The sequence below is a fragment of the Babylonia areolata genome, chromosome 20, assembly GCF_041734735.1.
Source record: "Babylonia areolata isolate BAREFJ2019XMU chromosome 20, ASM4173473v1, whole genome shotgun sequence".
Classification (NCBI taxonomy): domain Eukaryota; kingdom Metazoa; phylum Mollusca; class Gastropoda; order Neogastropoda; family Buccinidae; genus Babylonia; species Babylonia areolata.
Genome location: NC_134895.1, coordinates 11214927 through 11227125, shown reverse-complemented (window position 1 = coordinate 11227125; position 12199 = coordinate 11214927). Strand labels below are relative to the sequence as shown.

The following is a 12199-nucleotide window of genomic DNA, read 5'->3' as shown; positions in this document are numbered from 1 at the left end:
CCTACATAGTGGGGTAAAAACGGCCATACATATTAAAGCCCACTCATGTACATATGAGTGAATTTGGGAGTTGCAGCCCACGAACAAAGAAGTATACTAAAAGCCAGGCATGATGAAAGAATTCAGAGTACATGTTCCAGTACTGTATACTAAAAGCCAGGCATGACAGAAGAATTCAGAGTACATGTTTGTACATTCTGTGTATGAAATGCAGCAGTCACCATTTTTTCACCTGAACTGAATTTTTATTACAAATACAGGAGTGTATACAATTACATATTTCTGGTTTTTTTCTGTTTCTTCAAATGTCAGGTGTGTTGAGGGTTTTTTTCTTGCTGGCTGTAAGATCCATAAATTCATTATTTAATCCCTGTTAATAAGTTGTTTGGGTGCAGCATGCACATTACACACTTAAAAGAACCCACGGTAACAAGATGCAACATAATACAGTGCAACACAAAACAATACAATGTGATACAATGCAACTCAATACAGAAACACAATACGACACTGCTGCTTTACAGCACAGGCTCCAGTTCTGAAGAGGAGGAAGGAACAGACACAGACGAGGAGTCGAGCGCCAGCTACGATGAAGGGTCGTATGACGGCAGGGAGGGGGACATCACCTACCAGTGCCAGGACGATGAGGCCATAGCACAGGGGCTGCCGGGCGCCAAGATGTATGATCAGAACATAAGGGAAACGTGAGTCGCTTTTTTACTTTAATTACTTCTTAGCACTGTCATGCTGTTTTGCATTATCATTTCATTGATTGCATATATCTGTTTGTTGGTAGCTGTGAGCTGAGTGAGGGCATGTCTGTGTGTTGGTAACTACGAGCTGAGGGAGATGTCTGTGTGTTGGTAGCTATGAGCTGAGTGAGATGTCTGTATGTTGGTAGCTATGAGCTGAGTGAGATGTCTGTGTGTTGGTAGTTATGAGCTGAGAAGGTGGCTGTGTGTTGATAGATATGCGCTGAGTGAGGAGATGTCTGTGTGTTGGTAGCTATGAGTTGAGGAGATGTCTGTGTGTTGATAGCTATGAGCTGAGTGAGGAGATGTCTATGTCGGTATCTATGAGATGTCTGTGTGTTTGTAGCTATGAGCTGAGTGAGATGTCTGTATGTTGGTAGCTTTGAGCTGAGTGAGATGTTGTTTGTGTGTTGGTAGCGATGAACTGAGTGAGGACATGTCTATGTGTTGGTAGCTGTGAGCTGAGTGAGGAGATGTTTGTGTGTTGATAGCTATAGTATGAGCTGAGTGAGGACATGTCTTGTCTTGTTGTCTTATAGTATGAGCTGAGTGAGGACATGTCTTGTTGGTAGTTATGAGCTGAGTGAGGAGATGTCTGTGTGTTGATAGCTATGAGTTGAGTGTGGAGATGTCTGTGTGCTGGTAGCTATGAGCTGAGTGAGATGTCTCTGTGTTGATAGTTATGAGCTGAATGAGGAGATATCTATGTGTTGATAGCTATGAACTGAGTGAGGAGATGTCTGTGTGTTGGTAGCTATGAGCTGAGTGAGGAGATGTCTGTGTGTTGATAGCTATAGTATGAGCTGAGTGAGGAGATGTCTGTGTGTTGGAAGCTATGAGCTGAGTGAGGAGATGTCTGTGTGTTGGAAGCTATGAGCTGAGTGAGGAGATGTCTGTGTGTTGGAAGCTATGAGCTGAGTGAGGAGATGTCTGTGTGTTGGAAGCTATGAGATGCCTGTGTGATGAGAAGATGTCTGTGTGTTGGAAGCTATGAGCTGAGTGAGGAGATGTCTGTGTGTTGGAAGCTATGAGCTGAGTGAGGAGATGTCTGTGTGTTGGTAGCTATGAGCTGAGTGAGGAGATGTCTGTGTGTTGGTAGCTATGAGCTGAGTGAGGAGATGTCTGTGTGTTGGTAGCTATGAGATGTCTGTGTGATGAGAAGGTGTCTGTGTGTTGGAAGCTATGAGCTGAGTGAGGAGATGTCTGTGTTGGTAGCTATGAGGAGATGTCTGTGTGATGAGGAGATGTCTGTGTGTTGGTAGCTAAGACTAGTAAGAGCTGAGTGAGGAGATGTCTGTGTGTTGGTAGCTATGAGATGTCTGTGTGATGAGGAGATGTCTATGTGTTGGTAGTTATGAGCTGAGTGAGGAGATGTCTGTGTGTTGGTAGCTATGAGATGTCTGTGTGATGAGAAGGTGTCTGTGTGTTGGTAGTTATGAGCTGAGTGAGGAGATGCAACAGGCCTGTCAAGTTCTGGCCAACTTCCTGGTGGACTCCACCACCATCCAGACCAAGGAACTGGTGTGTTTACTCTCAGTCTCTTTCTGTCTCTCTCTTCCTCTCACTTTGCTGACAATGATTTAATTTGCCCACAATGTAAAGAATGCACAGGAAATAAAGTGCATGGTGTTTTTCATTGTCAAGCTCTTTGAAAAATTGGAGGAAAAAATGTATATCACCTAAGTACTATCGACAGCCATGTCTTTTTAAACAAAGTTTATTTCTGTCATCCATGAGATATGATGATGTAGAAAATTGTCACAAATTTTGTACAAGGTGTTTAAACTTAATTAATTTGTAACTTTTAAATATACTTTTCTTCATTGCAGAGTTTCTGTAATTGTATGTATTGATACATGGTTGGTTAGTTATTTTCATTTTGTGTGTGATGAATAATATGTGTGAACACTATGTGTGTGATGAATACTGTGTGTGTGTGATGAACACAGCCCTGAAATGGCCCCTTTGTCAACTACTGGGCTGTACGACGCATGATACATGTATGAATATGTGATGAACAATGTGTGATGTGAGAGATGAACTGGTTGCCGCGCGAAATTTGGCCAAACAGAGCAAACCATAGGCCTAGTTTGCATCAGTTTGACATGGTAAGTATATGTAACACCAAACATAGAGTATAATACAAACTCCTCCTGTTTGTGTGATGACCTCTATATGTGTGTGTGATGACCACTGAGTGTGTGTGTGTGTGTGTGTGATGACCCATATGTGTGTGTGTGGGGTCTGCACAGAACGCCAACCTGTCAGTGGTGCAGGAGGAGTGGTTCCAGGGTGTCCAGCCACAAGCTGTCCAGCGTGCACCAGGTGGAGGACTACCTGTCCTCCATCAATGAGATCTCCCACCGCCTCCTGGAGTACGTCGTCAACCTCATCGACTCCAACGTGAGGCACTTTCACAGTCTGCATACAGGGGGGCACGGCCTCTCAAGTCTCATAGATTCAAAATCCTGGATCTCTTTTCTGATAGTTTCAAAATCCTTGAAGTCCCAGGGACCCTTTTCGGACATTTTCATAATCTTAAGGTCCCAGGGACTCTTCAGACAGTTTCATAATCCTTAAGGTCCCAGGGATTGTTTTCGGACAGTTTCATAATCCTTAAGGTCCCAGGGATTGTTTTCGGACAGTTTCATAATCCTTAAGGTCCCAGGGACTGTTTTCTGACAGTTTCATAATCCTTAAGGTCTCAAGGACTGTTTTCTGACAGTTTCATAATCCTTAAGGTCCCAGGGACTGTTTTCTGACAGTTTCATAATCTTTAAGGTCCCTGGGACCCTTTTCTGTCGGTTTCAAAATCCTTAAGGTCCCTGGGACCCTTTTCTGTCGGTTTCAGAATCCTTAAGGTCCCAGGGACAGTTTTCTGACAGTTTCATAATCCTTAAGGTCCCAGGGACCCTTTTCTGTCGGTTTCATAATCCTTAAGGTCTTGGGGACTCTTGTCTGTCAGTTTCATAATCCTTAAGGTCCCAGGGACCCTTTTCTGTCAGTTTCATAATCCTTAAGGTCTTGGGGACTTTTGTCTGTCAGTTTCATAATCCTTAAGGTCCCAGGGACCCTTTTCTGTCAGTTTCAAAATCTTTGAGGTCCCAGGGACTCTCTTTACCAGGATTCTTGGGGTCCCTTCAAAGGGTAATATTGTACATTCTAATCAGACCTGCATCGCTGTACACATGCAAAGGCATGCATACCTTGTACTCATATTCACCAGGTTTCTGGACAGAAAAGTGGACACATGCGTTTTCATGGAAACAGCAGTGAAGAGAAAGGGTTTGTGGGGAAGGGAGGGAAGGGAGTGCTTCTGTCAGCAAATGGATATGTGTAAGATTGAAGGTTTATGTAATAATGTCAACTTGTGTATGGAAAATGTTGCTGCAGGGCTGCTGGTTATGTGTAAATATATCTTTAATTTATGTGTGACTATGAGTATTGGTTTTGAGGGACTGCCAGTTATGAATGAATTTATTTTCACTTTGTGCACAACTGTTGACATTGTGGGGCTGTTGGTTATACAAATGTACAAATATGTCTTCAACTTTTGACACTGCACAACTTCTGATTTGCTTGAAGTATGTATGATAGTTGTGTCTGAATATGACCATCAGAACAGCAGCGTAGGTAACTGCCATCCAACTATCAGGGCTAGAATTTGATTATGGTGGAGTCTTGCCAAAATATATTCCCCACTCTCTCAACCAAGAGGGCTTTATGACAGTCAGCATTGGAATGGTCCCCAAAGGCCAACTAGCCCCCAAGGCTGCAGCGCTAAGAGCCAGTGCAATCTTGCCTCCTAGTCTGAGAGTGACCGTCCTCCATAAAAGACGAAGCTGTAGACGAAATCCCATTACAGTGGAGAATTGATTACGCAGCTCTCACTTTGGTGTTGGCCGAACTATATGTTTATATTGATTTTTTTACGCCGGGCGTTGAGCCCACGTTAAGCTATGATTCTGTGTAAATATATCCTCAGCCTGTGCCTAACTGTTGACAGAGTAATGCGGCCATACATTACTGCGTGTCTTCATGCAACTTTGACATCATGGGCCTGACTGTTGACAGGGTAATGCAGCCATACACTACTGTGTGTCACACTGCAACTTTGAGGGTAATGTGGTCATACACTTCTGTGTATTGTACTGCAATTTGACATCTTGGGCCTGTTGACGGTGTAATGTGGCCATACACTACTGTGTGTCACACTGCAACTTTGACATCGTGGGCCTGACTTTTTTTCTTTTTTTCTTTTTTTTAGCCTGGCTGTTGACAGGGTAATGCGGCCATACACTACTGCATATCGCATTGACTGTTGACAGGGTAGTGCATCCATACACAAGTGCGTATCGCACTGCAACTTTGACATTGTGGGCCTGACTGATGACAGGGTAATGCAGCCATACACTACTGTGTGTCACACTGCAACTTTGACATTGTGGGCCTGCTGCTGGACACGGAGGTGTGTGATGTGCGGAGGCCCAACAAAGCCGGCTACACCCCCACCATGCTGGCCTCCCTCGCCTTCATCCAGAACGACGACCACCGCAACATCATCAGGCAGCTTTTCACCGCCAGCGACGTCAATGCACGAGCTGAAACGGTAATCATGATTAGTAATGATGATAATTTCACACAAAGAAATCTGTTGTGACAAAAAGAGTAATGCAATGCAAGGCAATACAATACAATGACGATCATCCTTCTTGGTTGTCTCTTGTGTCTGAGGATGTCATTTGTGCCGTTCTCATTCTCATTTGATGTGGACTCACATGAGGATTAGTGATAATAAAAATAATAATAAGATGTTAAATGCCTTTATACAGCGCTGAATCTCGCGCATAGACAAATCATGCACAATTGTCACTCACAATGCATAATTGAATCGAAGGGATGAAACTCAAAAAATAGATTCATTGGCGTTTCAAGGCAGTTTGATTCTGGATCAAGTGGAAGTACTACACATGGCTCCCACTTCTCAGCGAATTCATGGATTTCAGCGAAAAGTAAAAGTGAGATTAAGCAACAAAAGAATTCAGTGGAAAAAAAAAAAATCAGCAAGAGGCAGCTGCATGAGCAACCAAACTGAATTAGTCTTATTTCCTTTAGAGTTAGAGTGATAACTGGGAATACTGTTACTGTGAGACATTACTGAAGCTGTGATGGTGAAAACAGAGAAACGCTGGTATATATAAATGCCTTTTGCATCCCTATAGATGTAAGATTGGAGGTGCTCAGTATGAATTGTAGATTTATGATGATGGCAGTCACGGTAAGTATGTTATTTAAACGTAATTTTAGATAGAAAATTTCCTATTTATGATGATGGCAGTACAGTGTTATGAATGTGCTCCGATTTGCATAAAATTGCATCATTTTGAATGTAAATTTCAAAATTTGTCCACGGGAGCATGTCCCTGGATCCCCCTAGAATACAGGTTAGGGGGTTGAGCATGAAGGTCGTTTGTTTATGTCCCCAAACCGCTGTGAAAGGTGTGTAGTCTACACTCAAGGTCATGTGGAAACTGGGAGGTGTTAAAATCACAGTCTGTGTATGCGGACACTCACTACCTAGTCAGAGGCATTACTACTAGGCCACAGCACCACAGAGATGATAATTGAATCTGTTTCAGACAGGACATTGGGAGTGTTTCAGTCAGGACTATGTGCATGTGTGTAAGCGTTTCAGACAGGACAATGTGTGTGTTTCAGTCAGGACAGTGTGCACATGTGTGTTTCAAACAGGACAGTGTGTGCCAGTGTGTGTTTCAGACAGGACAATGTGTGTGTTGCAGTCAGGACAGTGTGTACATGTGTGTTTCAAACAGGACAGTGTGTGCCAGTGTGTGTTTCAGACAGGACAATGTGTGTGTTGCAGTCAGTACAGTATGCATGTGTGTGTGTGTTTTAAACAGGACAGTGTATGTGTGTGTGTGTGTTTCAGACAGGACAGTGTGTGCATGTGTGTGTTTCAAACAGGACTATGTGTGTCTTTCAGTCAGAGGACAGTGTGTGTGTATGTGTGTGTGTGTTTCAGACAGGACAATTTGTGTGTTTTCAAACAGGACAATATGTGTGTTTCAGACAGTACAATGCGTGTATTTCAAGCAAGACTGTATTTCAGACAGGACAATATGTGCTTTAGACCGGACAGTGTTTTTCAGGCAGGACATTGTGTTAGTATATGTATCAAGAATATTTGGGAAGGGGGGGGGTGTACATTGAAGGTAGAAGCACGAATAGGAAATCATATATAAACACAAATACAAAAGGATTCTAGATATACATGCTTGTTCATGTGCATGCTCATTTACACACGGGTGCACGCGTGCGTGCGCGCGCGCGCGCACACACACACACACACACACACACACACACACACACACACACACACACACACACTCACCAAGACCATATCAGTGTGTGCACTCACTTTGAACACACACACGTTTTTGTTTCAGACCGGACAGACGGTGCCAGTGCTGGCCACCAGCCACACACGCACACGCACACATGCACGTACACATTGCCCATTGTCATACAAGGAAATATGTAATATACTAGAAATAGACTTTTATAGGTGCTTTCATTCAACTCTAAAACCTCGTCATTTGACTCTCAGACTTTGGTCTGATTTACAGACCAGTTCTATGTTTAACTCTCAGACTATTATCAAATTCATAACAGACCAAATATTGTTCTAATGTCAAGTGTATGTGCTATAGTAACCTGACAATTAAGCTTATCATTTTTACTGTAGCTTGATGAAGCCTTATTTTCATGAAAGTGTGTCTTCACAAGTGACTGAGAACGTTGACGTTTTGACTTTTTGCATTCATTATCAGTTGTTTCGCTTGTTAGATTAAGAACTTCTCTTTTACGAAGTCCTTTAAGTAATTTCCTGTAATTGTATTTAGATTTTTTTTTTCAAATTTCACCCAACCCACTCCTTCATTTGCCTGGTTTCCCCCAACTCACCATTCATCCACATCCCCCTAACCTTCTAAACGATAATACTTAAATGAATACATTAAGACTTTCACAAAATGTCTTCAATCACCGATATGTGTGATGGGACATAAAACAAAATTCCTCCTTCTCCACGCACACACACGCACACACACAGAGAACATATCAGTGCACATACTCACTGTGAACACACACACACATTTTGTTTCAGAGTGGACAGACGGCGCTGATGCTGGCCATCAGCCAGTGCCGGACAGACATGGTGGAGCTACTGCTGGAGACTGGCGCTAACTGCAACCTGCAGGACGACGATGGATCCACTGCCCTCATGTGTGCCTGCGAGCACGGCCACACCGCCATCGTCGAACTCCTGCTGGCCCACCCCACATGTGACGCCACCCTCACCGATAATGTGAGTCCCCATGCCTGGGGTACTGGAGGGTATGGGGGTGGGTTTCTGTTTTTTTGAATCAGGGGAGTCGGGGGGGCCAAATTCCCCTACCACAGTCCTTTTCCAAGTCACTGTGTACTTGGTTTTCGGAAAGGTGTTTTAATGACCTACTTACTGATGGCCTTTTCAGGGTGTCAGACAACTCTTTTGCCGCCATAGTTGACTTAAGTATGGCCCAGCCCACCTGCGTTTCCACCCTCGCCGACAATGTGAGTCCCATGCCTGGGGAACAGGGGTGTTGGTTGGGTGGTTTCTTCTTTAAGAATCAGGGGGGCAGATTATCCTACCACAGCCCTTTTCGAAGTCAACTTTTACCAGGTTTTTGGAAGAGTTGAGTTATAGCGACCTACTTGCTGATGGCTTTTCATGGTGTTGGCTACCTCTTTTGCCACCATAGGCGACTTTAGTTGACGAGATTGTTCACTGTCATAGGTGACTTGAGGAGACAGTTCACTGCCATAGGCGACTTTGATAGAGAGTTTTAATGATGTACTGGCTGAAGGCCTTTTCAGGGTGTCAGCCAACTCTTTTGCCGCCATGGGTGACTTAAGTCAGCGAGACAGTTCACCGTCATTGGCAGCTTTAGTATACATAAAGGGGTCTTGTTGAAAGGACCATTTTTCACATTGTGACAAAGCTAGAAAGCTACAGCCTTTTCACTGCATTAGAACATTGACTTACCTTTGCCCCCTGACCGAGTTTGAAGTCAGCATGTCCATTGTGTTGTTGTGACAGGAACCAAAGCCTGTGACCGAGAGCATTGTATCTAAAATATTTGGCGCTGGGGAGTGTTTTTCACATGGAAACATGGTGGTCTCAGAGTTAAGGGTGCCAGCCAGCTATGTCCCAGTATGACCCAGTTTAAAAGTTGAAGGGCCTTTAGTGTTTTGTGGACATTGGGGCAGTCAGTTTATTTTCCAGTGTGTCTAGGGGTCAGCTTAAAATGAATCATGTGAGTGTGTTGCATATTACAATGGATGGTGTGTATGTTACACTTGATAATGTAGGTGTTACACTGGATGAGGTGTGTGTGTGTTACACTGGATGATGTAAGTGTTAAAACAGATGGTTGCAAGTTACACTGAATGTTGTGAGTGTGGTGTGTGTTACACTGGATGATGTGAGTGTGGTGTGTGTTACACTGGATGATGTGAGTGTGGTGTGTGTTACACTGGATGAGGTGAGTGTTACATGAGATGATGTAGGTGTTACAGTGAGGATATTGTGAGTGTGGTGTATGTTACAATGGATGTTAGGATTGTGTTACAATGGATGATGTGAGTGTGTTCTATGGATGATGTGGGTGTAGTGTGTGCTACACCAAACGATGTGGGTGTGGTATATGCTACACCAAACAATGTTGGTGTGGTGTATGCTACACTAAATGAAGTGGGTGTGGTGTATGCTACCCTAAATGAAGTGGGTGTGGTGTATGTGACACTAAATGAAGTGGGTGTGGTGTATGCTACACTAAATGAAGTGGGTGTGGTGTAATGAAGTGGGTGTGGTGTATGCTACACTAAATGAAGTGGGTGTGGTGTAATGAAGTGGGTGTGGTGTATGCGACACTAAATGAAGTGGGTGTGGTGTATGCTACAAAAACATGGTGTGAGTATGGTGTATATGACACTGGATGATGTGAGGGGTATTACAATGAATAATGTGGGTGTGGCATATCTCACACCGAACGATGTGTTACACTAGATGATGTGAGATTGTGGTGTGTGTCACAACACGGCATCACCAGGAGAACAGCACGGCCCTGTCCATTGCCATGGAAGCAGGACACAAGGACATTGGGGTCATCCTGTACAAACACCTCAACTTCTCTGGACCGGTCAGTCAGTCCGTCCGTTTGTTCCTCCTGCCTCTTCCCTCCACACTGCCCTGTCTCTTCTGTCTGTCTGTCTGTAGCTTCTTAACCCTGTGACTGCTGAACCAAGCTGAAACGGGATCAGCATGGCATGAGATTGAAGCGCAGTTACTGCTTTTTTGTTTATTCATCAGTGGTTTGATTGAGTTTGCCTCAACAAGTGTAATGCAGTCCCAAGAGGAAGCAGTTCAAATAGTGAAAGGTGACTGACTGACATCCTGACCCATAAGGTCTGTCTTATCTCAGTGAGATGACAGCTTTTCACTGACAAGCATGCTCAGCAGCAGCAGTCAAGGGGTTAAGTGACACAGATTGCATATTTTTGTTGTTTCATTGTGAATAGAAAAGGTCCACTCCTTGAAACATGCAGTGAGTTGTCGTCATATTCTCTGTTTGTTGTTGATAGAAAAACAGTAGCGTCCAGAGTAGTGTGATGAATAATGCTTCTTTTTTTTTTCTTCTTTTTTTTTCACTTTGATACTATCTGAATGTTTCTTCATGAATACAGTACTCTTGTCCTTTTTTTTCCCCACAAACAAAATGGAAAGCTTTGTTCACAAGATGAGAAAAGAGCATCCAGAGAATTTCAATGGCAGCTTGATTTCTTAACATTTTTTATGCTTTCTTGAGATCATACTATATTTCTGAGAAACTGAATCATTTAAGATAGCAATTCAGTGATCATGTAAAACTGACAATCTGATGAAACAAAAGTTAGCTTAAGCATATTCTCTTGAATAGCTGTGTTCTAATATTTCATTGTCATATTACGACCAGTGCAAAAGGAGAGACTGGACTTTCTGGCATTTCTCTTTCTTTCAGGTTTTCCTCTTAGCCAGTAATGACGCCTTGTTTAATGTGTAAATATATTTTAACGGCATGAGATTCTTCAAATTATAGTCTTGAAATCAGACTGAAAGAAGATTTGGAAACATTTTGTATACACAATGGTGGAGATGACGCAGTGATTTCAGACTGAAACAGTGAGGTCTCACTCTCTTCCCTCAAGAAATCATTCATGTCCATTAGTGTCTGTGTCACTCATGAGGAGTGAATGTGTCTGGTTTCTCCACATTTACCCAGTGTTGTTGAGCAGTATCTCTGTAGTCACTGTAGTGCATTTGTTTGCATCATGCTGTGGTTTTGGTTTGGTGTTATATGCCTTTGTAAAAATAAAAATAAAATAAAAAAAAAGAAAAGAAAAAAAGCTTAAAAACAAAAGAATCTAAATGTTGATTGTACATTTGAAAAATTTGTTTTCTTCTGATAGACTTGTTATGTATGTGCATATCTGTATGATTCAAGGGATTCATTTTTATGTGTAGGGATACATCTTTACGTGTTCATGTCAGTAAGAGATCTGTTCATTTGTATCATTTGAATTATCTCAGTGACTGTGAACAGTGAAATCCGAAAGGACAGGATGGTTATGATCAATAAAAACTGTCCACCCATTGCCTTTATGGAGACACCCCACAGGGAGTAAAAGTCAACAGTCTTGATTATTTCAGTAACTATTGTGATAGCTGATTTTTTTTCCCTTCAGAATGAGTCATAAATTTTGTTTGTAGCCATGACAGTGTGTCAGTAGCCTTGACATGTCTACATGTTGGTCATTGAGCCAACCAAATGTGTCAGTTTGTGTTGCTATGACACTTTTTCAGTAGCCATGACATATCTACAGATGTTTAGGTCATTTAGTCAATAAACAGTGTCTGTTTGTGTTGCTTTGACAGTGTGTCAGTAGCCATGGCATGTCCACAGATATGTTGTTTAGTGAGTCAAGCAGATAGATGTGTCAGTATGTCGGTGTCTGTTGCTGTGACAGTGTGTCAGTTGCCATGACTGGACACCATATTCGGGGCTTCCGATAACCCAGAAATTTGCATCCCTCTGAAAATGGAAAGCTTGTACATCGAGCGGCTCCATAGAATGTTTTAAAAAATTCTTTAAAAAATTGAAAATCCTGGATGGCATTTTGCTCAAACACACAGACCATCTGCAACATAGAAGAGTTTTTTCACTTCACCACTTCATTGGCGCAGAAACCTAGATGATTGTGTCCAGATGGTATGCCCGACTTTGTACATGTGTAGCAATGCAGATTCATTTGGAACGTGAGGCATCAGAGTGACCCTCTGAAGGTAG

At 42.7% G+C, this 12199-nt stretch overlaps 1 pseudogene across 1 annotated transcript in view; it reads left to right on the top strand.

Annotated features, from left to right (window-relative positions):
• LOC143295141 (uncharacterized) overlaps positions 1-12199 on the top strand; it is a 36727-nt pseudogene that overhangs the window by 20981 nt on the left and 3547 nt on the right. Inside the window, exons 6-11 of the transcript XR_013056992.1 lie at positions 525-704; positions 2186-2273; positions 3005-3155; positions 5149-5361; positions 7939-8139; positions 9926-10015. The product of XR_013056992.1 is annotated as an uncharacterized LOC143295141 (transcript). The remainder of the gene's footprint in view (positions 1-524; positions 705-2185; positions 2274-3004; positions 3156-5148; positions 5362-7938; positions 8140-9925; positions 10016-12199) is intronic.